The following is a 19309-nucleotide window of genomic DNA, read 5'->3' on the forward strand; positions in this document are numbered from 1 at the left end:
GTGCTTATCTTCCAGAGGCTATGAAGTTTAGGAACAAATTTCCCTTCTATTCTTCTCTGTCATGCGATTTTATTCTCTTATTGATAATTGAACTCTTCTAATCTTGTTCTCTCGTAGATGACGTGAACATGTACTGCATCTTCAGCTGGACAGCAGTTGGAGCCTCCAGTGGTAGCTCCTACTAGGGGTAGAGGTTGAGCCCGAGGTCACGCTAGAGGCCGAGGCAGAAGTAGAGCTTAGCCTAGAGCTCGAGCAGCAGCACCAGCAGTGGAGCCTCAGGTGGATTTTGATGAGGATGTTCCAGCTCAAACTGTACCTATTGGACCAGCTCAGGTCCCAGATGGGTTCATCACCACCCTAGTGCTTCAGGACGCTCTCGTCTGTTTGGCGGGCCTTATAGAGTGTGGCCCAGAACTGTATATTTACAATGGCACCACCCGTCTCTCAAGATGGAGGAGGAGCACAGACTCCTGTTACTCACACCTCGGAGTAGGTGGCTCCCCAGTATTAGACTCCAGCAGCCCCGCCAGTTGGGGTAGTTCAGCCGGTTGTTGCGGCACATGCCGGTGATGAACCCACCTTGTTTTCTGAGGGCTTATTAAGATTGGACAAGTTTACAAAGCTCTTTCCAGTTCACTTCAGTGGTGCACCTTCTGAGGACCCACGGGATTATCTTGATCGTTGCTATGAGGTGCTGCAGAATATGGGTATAGTTGAGACCAATGTGGTCGATTTTGCTGTGTTTTAGATGATGGGATTCCATCAAGAGATGGTGGAAGGATTTTACATCGACCAGACCAGCTGGGTCACCTACATTTACTTGGGACCAGTTCTCTCATCTATTAGAAGTTCCTCTCTATCACGTTGAGAGAGGACTACCGCAGGCAGTTTGAGCATCTCCAGTAGGGCAGTATGACTATTACTCAGTATGAGACCCGTTTTGCGGATCTAGCCCGTGATATTATTCTTCTGGTTCCTACCAAGAGAGAGACGGTGAGGAGGTTTATTGCGGGACTCGCTCATCCTATCAATCTACAAATGGCCAAGGAGACGGGGGTGAGATATCTTTTCAAACAACTGCTAATGTCTCCAGGCAGATCGAGATGGTTCTTGCACAAGAGAGAGAGAGAGAGCAGGGGTCTGATAAGAGGCCTCGTCATTCCGGTGGGTTCAGTGGTGCCTCATTTGGAGGCAGGGGTACTTTTGGTGGAGGCTATATTCCCAGGCAGTTTCATTCAGCGCTCCAGGCATCCCACGTGCTTTAGGTGGTCACGGCCCTCATATGCCTCATTCTAACCAGCTAGCCTACGGTGCACCACCAGCTTCTATCAGTGTACCTCCGCTCCAGAGTTTTCATGGTGGTTACTCAGGTCAACAGGGTCAGTTTCATGGTTAGCAGTCACAACAGCCGAGGTCCTGTTATACTTATGGTGATCCGAGGCATATTGCTAGATTTTTTCCTCAAGCACCGGGCATCTCAAAACATCAGGGTTCTCATGCCATGGTCTCGGCACTGGGTGCTTCATCCCCCCACTCAGCCAGCTAGAGGTAAGGGTTAGAAAGCTAGAGGTAGAGGTCAGGCCATTAGATGTGGAGGTCAAACTGCTAGAGTTAGAGGCTAGCAAGTTAGGGCCCGTCCTAGAGATATAGTTTAGAGTGGTGGGGCCCAGCCCGGATGTTATACTTTCCCAGCCAGGCCTGAGGCTGAGTCATCTGACGCTGTTATCATAAGTATTGTTCCAGTTTGCCATAGTGATGCTTCAGCTCTATTTGATCCGGGCTCTACTTATTCCTACGTGTCATCCTATTTTGCTTCATATGTGGTTATGCTTTGTGATTCTTTGAGTGATCATGTGTATGTGTCCACACCTGTGAGAGATTCTATTGTTGTAGATCATGTTTATCGTTCATGTGTTGTTACCATTGGGAGTCTTGACACTAGCGTAGATCTTCTACTTCTCAATATGGTAGATTTTGATGTTATATTGGATATGGATTGGCTGTCACCTTATCATGCTATATTGGATTGTTACGCCAAGATGGTGACCTTAGACTTACTGGGGTTGCCTCGATTACAATGGAGGGGGACTCTTGGCCATTCTACCGGTAGGGTTATCACTTATGTGAAGGCTCGCCATATGGACGATAAGGGGTGTCTAGCTTATTTGGCTTATGTCTGCGATTCTAGTGCGGAGGTTCCTTCCATGGATTCAATACCAGTTGTTCGTGAGTTTCCAGAGGTGTTTCCTGCAGACCTTCCAGGCATGCTACCTGACATGGATATTGACTTCTGTATTGATTTGGCTCTGGGCACTCAGCCTATTTCTATTCCGTTATACCGAATGAACCCGCCACAATTGAAAGCATTGAATGAGCAGTTGTAAGATTTGCTTGATAAGGACTTCATTAGACCTAGTGTCTCGCCCTGGGATGTACATGTATTGTTCGTGAAGAAGAAGGATGGATCGATGAGGATATGCATAGATTACCGGCAATTGAACAAAGTCACCATCAAGAACAAATTCCATTGCCAAGGACTGATGACTTGTTTGATCAGTTTCAAGGTGCCAAGGTGTTTTCAAAGATTGATTTGAGGTCTAGCTACCATAAGTTGAGAATTAGGGCATCTGATGTCTCTAAGACAGCTTTTCGGACTCGGTATGGGCAATATAAGTTTCTAGTGATGTCATTTGGGCTGACAAATGCCCCAGCAACATTTATGGATTTGATGAACCGGGTGTTCAAGCCTTATTTAGATTCCTTTATGATTGTGTTTATTGATGATATTTTGATCTACTCTCGTAGTTGAGAGGAGCATGAGCAACATCTTCGGATTGTACTACAGACTCTGAGAGACAACCAGTTATATGTTAAGTTTTCAAAGTGCAAGTTTTGGTTGGACTAGATCACTTTCTCGGGGCACGTAGTATCGGTAGAGGGAATTCAGGTGGATCCTAAGAAGATTGAGGCAGTTCAGAACTGCCTAGACCCACTTCAGCTATGGAGATCCGGAGTTTCTTGGGTTTGGCGGGATATTACCGTCGGTTCGTGGAGGGGATTTCGTATATAGAAGCCCCATTGACCAGGTTAACCTAGAAGGGTGCCCCGTTCAGATGGTCAGACGAGTGTGAGGCGAGCTTTCAGAAGCTAAAGACTGCTTTGACTACGACGCCAGTGTTGCTGTTTCCCACAGTTTCAGGATCTTATACGATTTATTGTGATGCATCTTGTATTGGGCTTGGTGCAGTATTGATACAGGATGACAGGGTGATTGCATATGCATCATGGCAGTTCAAGGTTCATGAGAAGAATTACATTGTCATGACATAGAGTTGGCAGCCATTATTCATGCGCTGAAGATTTGGAGGCACTATCTTTATGATGTGTAGTGCGAGGTATTCACAGATCTTCGGAGCTTGGATTATTTGTTCAAACATAAGGATCTCAATTTGAGGTAGATGAGGTGGTTTGAGCTATTGAAAGACTATGATATCACCATCTTGTATCATCTCGGGAAGGCCAATATGGTGGCTGATGCCTTAAGTAGAAAGGCAGTGAGTATGGGCAACCTTGCGTACATTCTAGTCGGTGAGAGACCGCTTGCATCAGATGTTCAGGCTTTGGCCAATCAGTTCGTGAGGTTGGATTTTTCAGAGCCTGGTCATGTTTTAGCTTGTACAGTCACTCGGTCCTCCTTGTTTGTGCGCATCAGGGAGCGGCAGTTTGATGACTCTCATATACTTATCCTTACGGACACAGTGTGGCACGGTGGTGCCAAGCAGGTTACTATTGGAGATGATGGAGTTTTGAGGATGCATGGTCGTATTTATGTGCCTAATATAGATGGACTTCGGGAGTTGATTCTTAAGGAGGCCCACATTTCCCAGTATTCTATTCATCCGGGTGCCGCTAAGATGTATCAGAACTTGTGGCAGCATTATTGGTGGAGGAGGATGAAGAAAGATATAGTTGCATATCTAGCTCGGTGTCTAAACTGTCAGCAAGAAAAGTATGAGCATCAGAGACCTGGTGGTTTGCTTTAAAAGTTAGAGATTTCTGAGTGGAAGTGGGAGCGTATTACTATGGATTTTATTGTTGGACTCCTACAGACCCAGAGGAAGTTCAATGCTGTATTGGGAAAAAACTGAGTTTATATTAAAGATGACGTGGCATGACACGTGGTTTGGTTAAATGGTCAAAGCGCAACAATTGACTAAGAAGCACGGATGGAGACAACCACGGGTAGAGGAATTTAAATAGGCACGAGACAAAGTGCAGATACGAGTCTCGTACCAATTCAAGTCATTTACAGCCAACGGATTAGAAGGTATTAAAGACAAAGATCTGATGACAGAAAGGAGTCCAAATTCATTATTAAATACCTGATACGTTAGAAAATTGGTATTTAATAGGAATGATTGTATAACGGCTTATTTAATATCATTTATTACTCATAATTATATCATTAAAGCTGAGGCTTCATTCCTTTACCTAGAATTACCTATAAAAGGAAGAAGTATCATCATTTTTAAGGACACGGAATACTATTGGGAACTCATTGAAATACAAAACTATTTGCTGTTTTACCATCATTCTCAAAAGTATTTTATTTTCGTCTCCTGATTATCAGTAACCCGAATTTCTTTTTAGCTTTGACCAAAGATTCAGATTTTTGGTTAAACAAATTGGTTCCGTTACCGGAAATCTGATAATCTTTTCTTTTAAGCTATATCTTGTCCATTATCGTCACCATGTCAAACAATAACACCGACAATAACAGTAATAACACATTGGGAAACCATGAGAATCAAATACATCAAAATCAAGATTACGTGGTTCCCTCTCCTCCAGATTCACCACGTCAATCTCGTGAAGGCACACCTGTTACTGAATCCCGTGCTGATCAACAAGAACAATCTGAACACTTTGAAGGAGTTGCAACCGAAGCTTTACAAAAGCTAATTGATGCACAGGTTGGCAAAGCTCTTCAGGCACTTGTTAGTCGATTGCCTGCTGCACCACCCACACCAACTCCTAATAATAACACATTGGAGAATCACCGTTCTGGTCTTGATAATTCTGGAAACTGAGCAACCCCCAGTGAACCACAGGAAGGGGGACCAGGTAATTCAAATAATTCATATTTGCAAAATTTAGTACTAACCTTGCAGAGATTAAGGAACAAAATGAGCGTATTGAACAAATCCCTGGAGTTCCGCCTGTAATAAAAGGAGTAGACATGGACAAATACTCACAACAACCATGGAAGCCAAGTGCTGCTCCCCTTCCAATTCCGAAAAAATTCAAAATGCCTGACATCCCGAAATATGATGGTACTACAGACCCATGTGACCACGTGACTGCATTTACAACAGGCGTGAAAGGCAACGACTTGACCAAACAAGAAATTGAATCAGTACTAGTCAAGAAATTTGGAGAAACACTCACCAAGGGTGCATTAACCTGGTATTCTCTTTTATCTGAAAATTCTATTAATTCTTTTGCTGAGCTTGCAGATTCTTTTATTAAAGCACATTCGGGAGCACAAAAGGTTGAGAAAAGAATGGAAGATATTTTAAAAATCAAACAAGGGGATTCGGAGTTGCTTAGAAACTTTGTTGATAGATTCCAGCGTGAAAGAATGACTCTACCTCGTGTGCCTGACAATTGGGCTACAATAGCCTTTACAAGTAATTTAAATGACAAAAGTTCTGAAGCCACGAGACGACTCAAAGAAAGCCTTCGAGAATTTCCTGCAACCACGTGGAATGATGTTTACAACAGGTATAGTACGAAGCTGCGAATTGAAGAAGATACCGTACCTAAATTTCATCATGAAGAAAGGGGTGGTCCCCGAAGATCAGAAACCGAAAAAAGATCAGGTAAAAACAGGTACGATCCATATATGGGACCTGCAGGAAAAGACCCACGGTCGAAACAAGATAGCCAGCAATATGATCAAAAATCGAGGAACAAGGACTCTGGCTCTTCTTCAAAGTTCAGGAATGATCGGAACAGACAAGAATCACGAGATGATGACAGAAGTTTAAAGGCACGATTCGGCGGATATAATTTTAATGTCTCTACCTCCGAGCTCGTAGTTGTTTTAAGAAGCATGGGAGATAAGGTACGGTGGCCAAAAGAGATGCGGTCAAATCCAAATAGACGCAATCCAGATCATTGGTGCGAATTCCACAATGATCACGGGCACAAAACTTCATAATGTAGATTCTTGCAGAGTGAAGTGGATCATCTATTGAAGCAAGGATACCTCACTGAGTTATTTAGCGAGAAAGGAAAACAAGCTTATATGAAAAACAGGCAAGAGCCACCACAACCTCCTTCACCCAAGAGGACAGTGAATGTCATAAGCGGGGGAGAAGATATTCACGGCATAACCTACACAGCCTCCAACAAGGTTTCTAAGGTAACAATTACACACGGGAAACGGGTGCGGCAGGTCCTAGAAAATGAAAGTATTTCGTTCGATGACGCAGATACCGAAGGAGTGACAACTCCACATAATGACGCACTGGTAATATCTTTACTTGTACATGATACTAATGTAAAACGAGTTTTGATTGATCCAGGGAGTTCTGTAAATATTATATTACTAAGGGTATTACGAGAAATGCAAGCTGAAGACAAAATGATACCCAAGGCACACACCTTGTCAGGCTTCGACAATTTAAGTGTAGTAACAAAAGGAGAGGTAATTCTAACAACTTTTGCTACGGGTGTTGTTAAAGAAACTAAATTTCAGGTAGTTGATATGGAAATGGCCTATAATATGATCATGGGAAGACCATGGATACACGATATGGATGTTGTCCTATCAACTCTACATTAGGTTATTAAATTCCCATCACCATGGGGAATTTGCCAAATTCGTGGGGATCAGCAGATGGCTAGAAGTGTCAACGTTGTAACAAGTACGAGCACCATAAATAAAGAAAAATAGCAATTACAGGAAACAGCTGAAGGTAAAAAAGATCAAACTTCAGCTGAACAAGAAAAGACAGATTTGGACTCAAGGCCTGACACAATTCAGGAACCTGAAGAAAATGAAAGCATCAAAACGACAATTGAAGAGCTTGAGGCAGTGATGTTATTTGAGCAATGCCCTGAACGGAAGGTTTATGTCGGGGCCAATTTAAGCTTAAACATGCGAGGTATGATAATCGAATTTTTAAAAGCTAACTTAGACTGCTTTGCTTGGTCCCACACTAATATGATAGGGATACCACCGGATGTGATGACTCACAAACTCAATGAGGACCCTTCTTTCACACCAATAAAGCAAAAGAAAAGAAAGCAAGGTGCTTTCAAGAACCAGGTGATTCAGGATGAGGTCCAAAAATTATTAAAAATCGGATCGATCCATGAGGTAAAGTATCCTAATTGGTTAGCTAACACGGTGGTCGTACCCAAGAAAAATGGTAAGTGGCGTGTTTGTGTGGATTATACCGATTTAAATAAAGCATGTCCAAAAGATTCCTTTCCCTTACCGCATATAGACCAACTAATTGATGCAACCGCAGGTCATGAACTTTTAAGTTTTTTAGATGCATACTCGGGATATAATCAAATTAAAATGGATCCTGGTGATGAAGAAAAAACTTCTTTCATCACAGACAGGGGGACTTACTGTTATAAAGTAATGCCCTTTGGTCTCAAAAATGCTGGGGCAACCTATCAAAGGTTGGTCACCAAAATGTTCCAAGAACATTTAGGGAAAACAATGGAGGTATATATAGACGATATGCTCGTCAAAACCCAGCGATCTCATGATCATATTTCTCATCTATCTGTTACATTTGAAATTTTGCGAAAATTTAATATGAAACTCAACCCAGAAAAATGTGCATTTGGAGTTGCATCAGGTAAGTTTTTGGGTTTTCTTGTTTCTAACCGTGGTATTGAAGTGAATCCTTCTCAGATCAAAGCAATAGAAGAAATCCTTGATATCCTTACTAATAAAAAGGAAGTACAAAGATTAACGGGAAGAATTGCAGCTTTGGGGAGATTTATTTCCAAATCCTCAGAAAGGTGTTTTAAGTTTTTCTCTGCACTCAAAAAGAAAGATCATTTTGAATGGAATGAAGATTGTCAACAAGCCCTTAGAAATTTGAAAGCTTATTTGTCAAAACCACCGTTGTTGGCAAAACCAAAGGTGGGGGAAAAACTTCTCATCTATCTGGCCGTATCTGAAGTCGCGGTGAGTGCTGTTTTAGTCCGCGAGGACCAAGGTAAACAATCTCCTATTTATTATGTAAGTAAGTCCTTATTGGAAGCTGAGACACGATACCCACAGCTAGAAAAATTAGCATTAGCTTTGATCATGGCATCCAGAAAATTAAGACCTTATTTTCAATATCATCCCATTAATGTAGTTACTGCTTTTCCGCTTCGAAATATTTTGCATAAACACGAACTTTCAGGAAGATTAGCAAAATGGGCTATAGAACTAAGTGAATATAAAGTTGTTTATCAACCCAGGACCGCTATAAAGTCTCAAGTACTAGCTGATTTCGTGACTGATTTTAGCCAGGGGATGCATTTAGAAGCAGAAAAAGAATTACTAGTTTTTAATGGTGCAAACCCGGGGACTTGGGTTTTATTCACTGATGGTTCATCTAATGTAAAAGGGGCAGGCCTGGGGATAGTCCTCGTACCACCTGCGGGTGAGACTATTAGACAGGCTATAAAATGTCATTCTATAACTAACAATGAAGCAGAGTATGAGGCTGTAATTGCAGGTTTAGAATTGGCACGAGAACTCGGCATAACACAGATTATAATCAAGAGTGATTCTCAACTCGTGGTTAATCAAATGCTGGGGACTTATACAGCCAGAGAGACACGAATGCAAGAATACCTCGCAAAGGTACGAGAGTTAATAAAGCAATTCCAAACTTGGAAAGTAGTGCAGATCCCAAGAGATGAGAATGTAGAGGCAGATGCTTTAGCAAATCTCGCATCTGCAGCAGACGTAGCAAATGATATAAATGCTTCAGTCATACATTTATTTCATTCCGTTCTCGAATCTGATAAAAACGAGGTAAATTTTAATCATTTAACATGGGATTGGAGAAACGAAATTATTGCCTTTTTACAGCACGGTACCGTGCCTAATGACAAAGGAAAGGCTCACGCGCTTTGCAAAAAAGCTGCTCGATATTGTTTATATCAAGGAAATCTTTATCAAAAGATGTTCGGTGGACCACTAGCAAGTTGTCTCAGACCCTCTCAAACAGAATATGTGATGAGAGAAGTGCACGAAGGACCTTGTGGGAATCACGCATGGGGACGGTCACTGGTAAGAACATTAATTCGCACAGGATATTATTGGCCTAAGATGGAAGAAGAAGCAACCAGTTTCGTGTCCAAATGTGATAAATGTCAAAGGTACGACAACAATATGCACAGACCAGCTGAGTTACTACATCCTGTTATAGCCCCGTGGCCCTTTATGAAATGGGGAATGGATATCGTAGGTCCACTTTCACAAGCAAAAGGTCAGGTAAAGTTTCTACTTGTACTTACAGATTATTTCACTAAATGGGTAGAAGCAGGGGCATTTAAACAGGTACGAGAGAAGGAAGTTAAAGACTTCATATGGCGAAATATAATATGCCGCTTTGGAGCACCAAAGGAGATCGTGTGTGACAATGGACCACAATTCATTGGAGCTCAAATCACAGAATTTCTTCAAAGTTGGCAAATCAAAAGGATAACGTCTACGCCATACCATCCAGTAGGTAATGGACAAGCAGAATCTACTAACAAAGTCATTATCAACAACTTGAAGAAGAGGTTACAGGATTCAAAAGGTAATTGGCCTGAGGTGTTACCTGGAGTATTATGGGCTTATCGTACAACGACCAAAACAGGCACTGGAGAAACACCATTTTCAATGGTTTATGGTGCGGAAGCCTTAATTCCAGTTGAAATAGGTGAGCCAAGCACACGGTACGATCAGGCAACGGAGGAATCTAATGATGAAGAGATGCGGGTCAACCTTGATTTACTTGAAGGAAGAAGAGAAGCTGCATTGATAAGGATGGCAGCACAAAAGCAAGTAATTGAACGATATTACAATAGGAAAGCACGCCTCAGATTTTTCAAAATTGGGGACTTCGTGCTTAAAAAGGTGTTCCAATCTGCAAAGGCTGCTAACTCAGGAAAGCTAAGTCCAACATGGGAAGGACCGTACAAAATCCGTGACATTGCGGGAAAAGGAGCATACCAGTTGGAGACAATGGACGGTAAAATTTTACCCTTACATTGGAATGTCGTCCACTTAAAAAGATATTACTTTTGAGAAAGTACTTACGGTCAGGTATCACCATGTTAAAATTTCTCTCTTGGATTATTAATATTTTACTAACGATTTTAGATGCTAGGCAAAATACCCTAACTCGTGCCAAATGATGAGTCACAACCTGTAAGGAAAAATGGAGTATTCTTAAATTTCTAGCCCAGGGTTACAATTAATCTGATGGAAATACACACGAGTTAGGCAGTCTTCATCTACAATCGCACCTTCGAGTCCCGTATATCTTTCTGTTTCAGGAAAAGGGCCAAAGTAAAAGAAATAAACAAGTGCTCGAGGCTTCATACTTCACCGCTCAAACACTTAGGGGATTACAATATTGTACACAGATACGTGTAGAAATGCAGATACGAATATCGAACAAAAGTCGGCCACAAAGAGACAAGTGTTGAGTAAAAGTAACGAAGTCTTCAGCATTCATGAGAATAACAGAGTCATCTCTCAAAACTCATAAACAAAGTCACCTCTCAAACCCTTCTTAATATATAAAGATAGGGTCATGACTATGTACTGAAACAGGTTATGAAGAAAAACCTTGTTTATTCTATGTTATGTACAAATCTGTTACAAGAAAAACAGTTACGAGAAAGTTGTAGATGTATTGTAATACATGTAATAGTCAAACACTTGTTAAAGTTTATGAATAAAAACTTGCCAAAGTTGTTTCATACAAAACGTGTGTATTCCTATTTCTTTCATCGTATTATAACACCATTATGAAGTTGAGACGTCTTCTTCATTAAGTGTCGATAAAATAAAAGGGCCCTCTTTTATAAGCCTCATGTTGATAATCTATGAGAAGAATCATAAAGCATTTTAAAAGGATAAAAATGCTAAGTTATTCCATAAGTCCTAGATAAATAGGCAAGAATAGAATATACAGAAGTACCAATAAAACTTCTTAATATAAAAAAAAAACTAAGTACAAACTTAGTCAACAAAATATTTTTTTTTACAAATGCCCCATTATGATAACTGGGGACTTCATCAAAAGATCCCTTACAATAATTTCATTTTCAGCTAGTCATTGAAGGGTTTGGAACATCAGAAGTTTCACCCTCGGGAGCAGGAATTGCAACCCCAATTGTTGCAGTAGCAACTTCTTCATTTAAAAGCTCTTCCGTTCCAGGAGCTTCAAGTACAGGAGAAGGAGTATCAGTAGATTGTTGACTTTTCTCGATGGTATCTATGACTTTGGCCAGTTCAGACTGCAAGTCAAAGCCTTCCTGAGCAGCTTCCATCAAAGCATCACAGCGAGATTTTAGGAAAGCCCAACTCACCTCTATGTTGAAGTTCTCCTCCAGAAGTCCATATTCATTTTCCCACATAGCAAGATCGTTTTTCAAGATTTGGTGCTCAACTAAATGGGAATCAAGAGAAGCTTCAAGAGAGGCATGAGAACTCTTCAAAGCATGAATCTCGTCAGAGGAGGTCTGTAAGTCAGCTTGAGCTTGAGTCAAGCTTTGCACTAACTCTCCTGCATACTCTTCTTTCTTAGCCAAAAGTGTTTTAAGCTCCCTAACTTCTTCACTAGCCTTTGATAATTGTTCTGACAAAGAGCATTCCAAAAGCTCTTTATCTCTTTTAAATTTGCTTGAAGAAGCCTTGGCAGTTGCCAGTTCAGAAGTCAAACCACGGTTTTGCTGCTCCAGGAGGTTTTTATTTTCTTGCAACTCCTCTATGGTCTCTTGAGCATTCTCAAACTGTTCTTTCCAATTGGCTGCTTCAAGCTGGGCTCCCCTGGCTATTTCTTCGGCCTCGTGGACAGTTTTTTCAGACTCACGGGCTTTTCTTTCCAGAAGAGAAATTCTTCCCATTAATTCCGTACCAATGAGATTAGCCTACAGAGACAACTCATAGAAATGAGGGATTGAAGATAAAAAAAAACTTGTTGGTAAGAAGAGGAAAAATACCTTCAAAGTAGAATGAACTATGTCATTCATCAGAGTCAAGCAGCTATGGCTCTCCATCTTCTTCTTCTCAATATCTCCAATTAGGGGCTCGAGCCAAACATCGGCTCTACCAGTCTTTCTCAAGAGGCTATGGTTGGCAGGAACTTCAAGAGTAACACTTCTCATAGTCATACTTCCACTGCTAGAACCTGTCTCTATATGATGAACAAAGGGAAGAGGAGCAATGGAAGGAATGGAAGGAGAAGATGTAGAAACAGGAATGGAAGGAGAAGATGTAGAAACCAACGCAGGAACGGAAGCAGGTGTAGTAGAAACTGCCAAGGGAACGGACATAGGAGCGGTAGAAACTAGCAAAAGAACGGAAGTCGTCAAAACTGGTAAAGAAATACTTACGGTTGGCAGTGGAATGGAGGAAATAGGAACGAATGAGGAAAGAGGAGCTTCATCAAAAACAGGGCCGAGCTCGCCACTCTCGAAACCACTATCAAAAAGATGCTGAATTGACTCATTATTATCTCTTGGTTCGGTGTCCTCGTCAGAATGAATCAAAACAGGCTCGGTGGTTGAGGTTCGAGTAGGAGTGTCTTCAATTTCATCATCAATGATTATTCGCCTCCTGACCCTTGGCCTGGTAATTAGGGAGATACCCTCCTCTTCTTCAGAACTTTCTTTTATAGCTTTCCTTTTTGGCAGCAAGGCTCGAGCCTTATCCAAATCAAGAGCAGCATTAGCAGACATGTGAATGGCCATAGCTACTTCAGCCGTCATTCCTCTAACTCCAAATCCTGATTAAAGGAAGGATATACATGATCAAAATTGAGGAAACAATGCTTAACATGTAAAAAAACACATAAAAAGGGGCATACCATGTGTTTTCACCTTCCAGTCATATAAGGAAGAAATCGATTTCCAAGTTCTTTGCTCCCTAGAAGCAATCTTCAAAAGTGAGTCTACCCAACCACGGAAGTTGGGAATAGGTTCCACATCTCCCATGGTTGCTACAAAAAATCAAGAAGAGACGAGGTTAAACAAATTTCTTTTGAACTTCTCAAAAGTAGGTACGGTAAGTAAAAGGAAACCTACGTTCAAAATTCCACTTCTCAGGGAAGGGAGTATTTGTTTTGCCAATCAAGTCCACTGTACGAACAGCAATGTAACGGATATATCATCCACGATCTTTGTCATCTTCAGGATTTACCAGAACTTTTTTGCTCCTTGCAGTTAAGGTAAAAACCCCATGGCGTATTAAGTTAGGGTGGTATAAATGAATGAGGTGAGAGAAGGTGAAATTGACATTGGCTTTGGAGGATAAGTATCTCAAACAAGCCACTATTCTCCACACTAGGGGACCGATTTGGGCCAAACAAATTGTAAAGAAACGACAAAAATCAAGAATAACTGGGTCAATCGAAGGATTAAAACCTAAAGTGAAGGGGTAAGTATAAACAAAAGAATACCCACTTCTAAAGGAGGAAATTCTCTGATTTGGGGAAGGAATTGACATTCGAAGACTATCCTTCCAGTTACAATCTTTTCTTATGGTGGGGATTGTAAGCTCGGTTACTATTGTAGGGTAAGCATCGGCTTTTTCCAAATTTGCAATTTGCTTTTGAAGAGACGTTTTGTCACTTTCAAAAGACAAATCGATGGGAACTATCTCATCAACTAAGGGTTCTTGAGAAGAATCAAGAATTTCTCTACTTCTAGAAGAGGGGGCCATTGGGATAGAACTCCTTGAAGAAGAACCAGAGGAGCCGCCTCGAGTAGATTCTAACCATGTTCGAAGCCTACCTCCTCCGCCTCTTCTGTGTCTAACAGGGGCGTTGGGGAATTGGTGTAGAATCGGAACTTTTTACGGTTAGGGTTTGAAGATGACATTGTTAGGAAGTATAAGTCGAAAGAAAGTAGAAATAAAGAAGAAAATGTTTGCTGAAGATTTGTGAAGAAGACAAAGGAAGAAAAAGTTATGAATATAATGGGAACCGTCAAACTTAGAAGTGTAATGATGGAAAGCCTATAATAAAGGCAACTATCACTTCGTGAATAGTGAGAATGAAGAAATCTTGAAAAAGGGTGTAAATAGCATAATCAATCAGAAAATGACACATGGGCAGAACATTAAATGGAAAAGACTACTGAGGCGTTAATACTGTCATAAGCATTAATTGTGGCAAAAATTCCTTTTTTATGAAGATCCACTTCCCAATTATTTAATTGATAAATAAATAGAAAGTGGGGGGACTATCTGTATTGGGAAAAAACTGAGTTTATATTAAAGATGACGTGGCATGACACGTGGTTTGGTTAAATGGTCAAAGCGCAACAATTGACTAAGAGGCACGGATGGAGACAGCCACGGGAAGAGGAATTTAAATAGTCACGAGACGAAGTGCAGATACGAGTCTCGTACCAATTCAAGTCATTTACAGCCAACGGATTAGAAGGCATTAAAGACAAAGATCTGATGACAGAAAGGAGTCCAAATTCATTATTAAATACCTGATACGTTAGAAAATTGGTATTTAATAGGAATGATTGTATAACGGCTTATTTAATATCATTTATTACTCATAATTATATCATTAAAGCTGAGGCTTCATTCCTTTACCTAGAATTACCTATAAAAGGAAGAAGTATCATCATTTGTGAGGACACGGAATACTATTGGGAACTCATTGAAATACAAAACTATTTGTTGTTTTACCATCATTCTCAAAAATATTTTATTTTCGTCTCCTGATTATCAGTAACCCGAATTTCTTTTTAGCTTTGACCAAAGATTCAGATTTTTGGTTAAACAAATTGGTTCCGTTACCGGGAATCTGATAATATATTCTTTTAAGCTACGTTCTATCCATTGTTATCATCATGTCCAACATCCGCGAGATCGTTCGTCTTTACGGTGTACCTGTGTCTATCATATCTGATCGAGGTAAGTAGTTTACCTCGCACTTCTGAAGGGTAGTACAACGTGAGTTGGGCATGGAGGTTGAGTTGAGCACAACATTTCATCCTCAGATGGACGGATATTCCGAGCGCACTATTCAAATATTGGAGGATATGCTCCGCTCTTGTGTTGCTCCAGGTTTTACCCATGAAGGGTGTGATAAGGTTCGAAAAGAAGAGCAAGTTGAGCTCTAGGTATATCCCTGTCTCACAAACTAATTCAAACACACTATACAATTAGCACCTCCTTGAAGAGGACCCAGATACATTCATACACCTGACACAAAAAATTCACCTGCAAATTGCTCCAAAAAAAGTATATAAAAACAAGAATAACCCACTACTATTCTCGATTCTTAGGCACACACCAACACCCGTACCTTCACCAATCACCATTACAAACAATCTCCAGGACTCCATCGTATCATCACAAGGATAAATCTCGTATCAATAATTAGGCCTAACATCCTAAGTAAAGGCAGTTCAGCCTACGAGTCAAAGCGGTGACAAAAAAAAATGTCCAGGAACTCACTTTTCTTCAAGCAGCTTTGGAAGAACTGTATCCCTGTAGTAACTGATGGAGGACCAAGCCTTGATCCTGAAGTTGTAAACATTGCTCATATTGTAATCAAATCGTTCCATAATATAATCAGGAATCTTGTCCACCACTCGCACATCATTGGCTAGGGATTTGACAAAAAATTCTTCATCATAGATATCTCCAAACTTGCTGCAGAAAAACAACTGTGGAGCATTTTTATGATTTGCAATTAAAGAAGGTGCAGAAGTAGATGGATGTTAAACTCAAGATTGATCAAGAGAATGGCCATGCTTAAAACAAACTAAAACCCACTATCTCAGAAATAGTTATACGACAATCCACCACCAGATTTTAGTTTGCTTCAACAATACCTCCAAAGGAAATGGCATAAACCTAAGGTATAGATTCCCAGACTAACAAATCTGTTCAAATTCTAGAGGTATTGAAATCTTTTTTGCGGCCATTTGTGATATATTCAACTAGAGGTACAACAAACAACAACAACCCAGTAAAATCCCACAAGTGGGGTTGGGGAGGGTAGTATGTACGCAGACGTTACCCCTACCCTAAAGGAGTAGAGAGGTTGTTTCCGGAAGACCTTTAGCTCAAGATAATAAGAAAAACACAAAAGAGAAAATATTAGTTTCACCACAGAGATCATAAGAAAAATAAGAACATAAATTGCAGAAGGAAAAATGCAAAACAAAAATGATGGCTAGTAAATAGGTAATACATTTCTATTAAAGGGAAGTCAGTTCTAATGAGCAGGTAAAGCATCTCAAGAGCTTCAACACCACCAAAAACAATATACCAGTGTGATTTCACGAGTGGGGCCTGGGAGAGTGAGGTGTACGCAGGCCTTATCCCTACCTTGTGTGAGATAGAGAGGTTGTTTCCGATAGACCCTCGGTTAAAGAAAAGCAATTTCAAAAATACATTTGAAAAATTCAAGGGTAAAAATAGTTTAAAAAAAAAAAAGCAAAGATGGTAAAAGAAAACTAATAAAATTAGTAAAGCATCTCAAGAGCTTGTCAGCACAAAAAGCTAGCCAAGGTAATGAGCAACCGCCAAATTCCTGAGTTTTACAGTATATAAATGTTCGTCTAAGGAAATACTACATTACTCAAACAAACAAAGAAGATGAAAGAGCTGGCCAACCTTGGATCCCTCCAAATGCTATGAAAATGGAAGTGTGGAATGACCAGGGTCGCATTAAGATAACCGGCCACAGAAACAGCATTGCATATCTGGAAGCACAAAAGCAACAATACTGATATTAAACTACTACCATCACCCAAGCAAAACTTCAGCAATTCAAGAACAATTATCTTTGGAACTAAAGGACATACCGATGTCCTTTGCTGATTCAGACCACCATTTGCTTCAATATAAAGGTAACCATTTGATTCAGGCAAACCTGAAGATATTCGACGTAGTCTAGTGTTATCAAAGGCGAAAATCACAAAAAAGTTCTAAGGTCTATTGGAGCTTTAAGCACAATGCGCAAAAGAAAAACGTAAGCTTTAATGAAGAAAGGCGCAAATGGAGAAAAACGACAAATATGTATGTGTATTCCAAGACTAATATCTATAAGCATGACTACCAAATATATGGACAAAGAAATTAAAGAAAATTTATGATAAAGTGAAATATCAATTGTTTAGTGCCGCCTCTTCAAAATAACACTCATTGGCAAAGAAAAGTATGTCTTAGAGCCATGATGATAATACTAAAGCGTCCGCTAAGCAAGGCGAAACGCTCAACATGTTTTGAGCCTCGCTTCAAGGCTTAAGCGCGCTTTTGAAACCTCATCACAAGTATCCTTGACCTACCTTACAGGGTGCTCAGCACGAGTACTTGAAACCTTAGCATTGGTACTCACTATCTACTCGTGATCCGCAAGGATACTTTGGACCTTAGCACAAGTTCTTGGAAACTCAATACGGGTACTTGAAACCTCAGCTCGAGTACTCGGTACCTACCTGAGCTCAATACGGGTTCTTAAAACCTAAGCACGGGTACTTGAAACCTCAGCATAGGTACCTAGAACCTTCACGACCCAAAACACTACTCTTTATAAGACTTCAATCTATTAGAAATAGGCTGAATAGACTAATAAATATCTATACTTACTGATTTGACATCCTAGCCCCTCTACTTCACATAACTTCAAAATGATACTTGTACTTGTTCAATCGTTATGTTTTAAATGCCTCTGACTGTTGACTAAGATTATGAGGCAACTATTTATCTGGGTTGGCACAATTGCGTGATCCCTAAATAAGAGGCTGCATCGTATATTTTTATTTTATTTTATTTTGCTTTTTAAAGAGTTTTCATCCCCAAACTACATTATTGAACGATGGAAGCTTCAAGAGTTGGGGTAAAAATTAGGTTATTTTTTAATTTTCTTCAGTTCTGTTATTGCTGGGTATTAGTTACAAAATTCCTTTGCTACCATTAGTGGATCTGAGGTTGCTAAGGTATCGTTTCCGGCAACTAAAGCTTCCACCGGATAAACCTTTTTTTAATCGTTTAATGATATTGGGTTCGTATTTTAGTTTCAGAACCCGGTATATGTCCATTACTATAACTCGTTATAGGTCCATTACTATATTTATCACTTGTCTACCAAATTTGGTGAAAAAACGGAGTTAGTTTGACGTGATTCGGGCGTCAAGTTGTTAAGATAGAAGTTCATAAGTTTTCTTGAAAATTTCATTTTATTTGGTATCTGATTCGTAGTTCTAGGTGTTATTTTAGCGATTTGATTGCGCGAGCAAGTTTGCATGATATTTTTGGTCTTGTGTGCATGTTTGGTTTGGAGCCCCGAGGACTCAGGTGAGTTTCGGATAGGCTACAGAGTAAGTTTGGGCTTAAGAAAAATGCTGGTGTGCTTCAGTTCTGGTGCAAGTCTCTAACCTCGCAATTTGCGAGGTCACTGTTCGCAATTGTGAGGAACCCAAGTTCCTATCTTGGTTGCAATTACGAAGAAAATCTTCGTAATTGCGAAGATGGGTGGCTTAGCAAGAGATCACAATTGCGATCAAAAGGTCGTATTTGCGGGGGACCAGAGTTCGCATTTGCAAAGATTTCATCGCAAATGCAATGAAAGTAGAGGTGTGAAGGCTTCGCAATTGTGAGGTATTTTTCATATTTGCGGGGGTTTGCAATTGCGAACCCCATGTCGCAATTGCGAGATCTGCAACTAGTCAAAAGCTGAGTTAAACCGGATTTTGGTTCATTCTCTCAATTTTTCAAACCTAAAAACCCTAGAGGCAATTTTTCCAAGAACCTTTCTTCCCCAATTCATTGGTAAGTGATTCCAACCTATTTTCTTTCAATCTTCCATTACATGTCATAAGATTTTAACCTAAAATCTAGGATTTTCTTGGTGGAATTGTGTTTGGGTAGAATTAGGGATTTTTGTAAAATTAGATTTTAGACCTCAAATTGAGGTTAGATTTCAAAACAAATTACATAACCAGGCTCGGGGTGAATGGGTAATCGGGTTTTGATTCGAATTTCGGGTTTGGACCAAGCGGGCCCGGGAGTTGACTTTTGTTGACTTTT

The 19309-nt window shown here is 40.3% G+C and overlaps 1 long non-coding RNA gene across 1 annotated transcript; it reads right to left on the reverse strand.

The window, feature by feature from the left end:
- Positions 1-15150: 15150 nt before the first annotated feature.
- LOC107832703 (uncharacterized) lies at positions 15151-17375 on the reverse strand. The gene is made up of 3 exons (XR_012695118.1): positions 17086-17375; positions 16895-16983; positions 15151-15925 (listed from the first exon to the last, which is right to left on the reverse strand). It is a non-coding gene; the product is annotated as an uncharacterized LOC107832703 (long non-coding RNA).
- Between the last annotated feature and the right edge of the window lie 1934 nt (positions 17376-19309).

Source organism: Nicotiana tabacum, chromosome 9, assembly GCF_000715075.1.
Source record: "Nicotiana tabacum cultivar K326 chromosome 9, ASM71507v2, whole genome shotgun sequence".
Lineage (NCBI taxonomy): Eukaryota > Viridiplantae > Streptophyta > Magnoliopsida > Solanales > Solanaceae > Nicotiana > Nicotiana tabacum.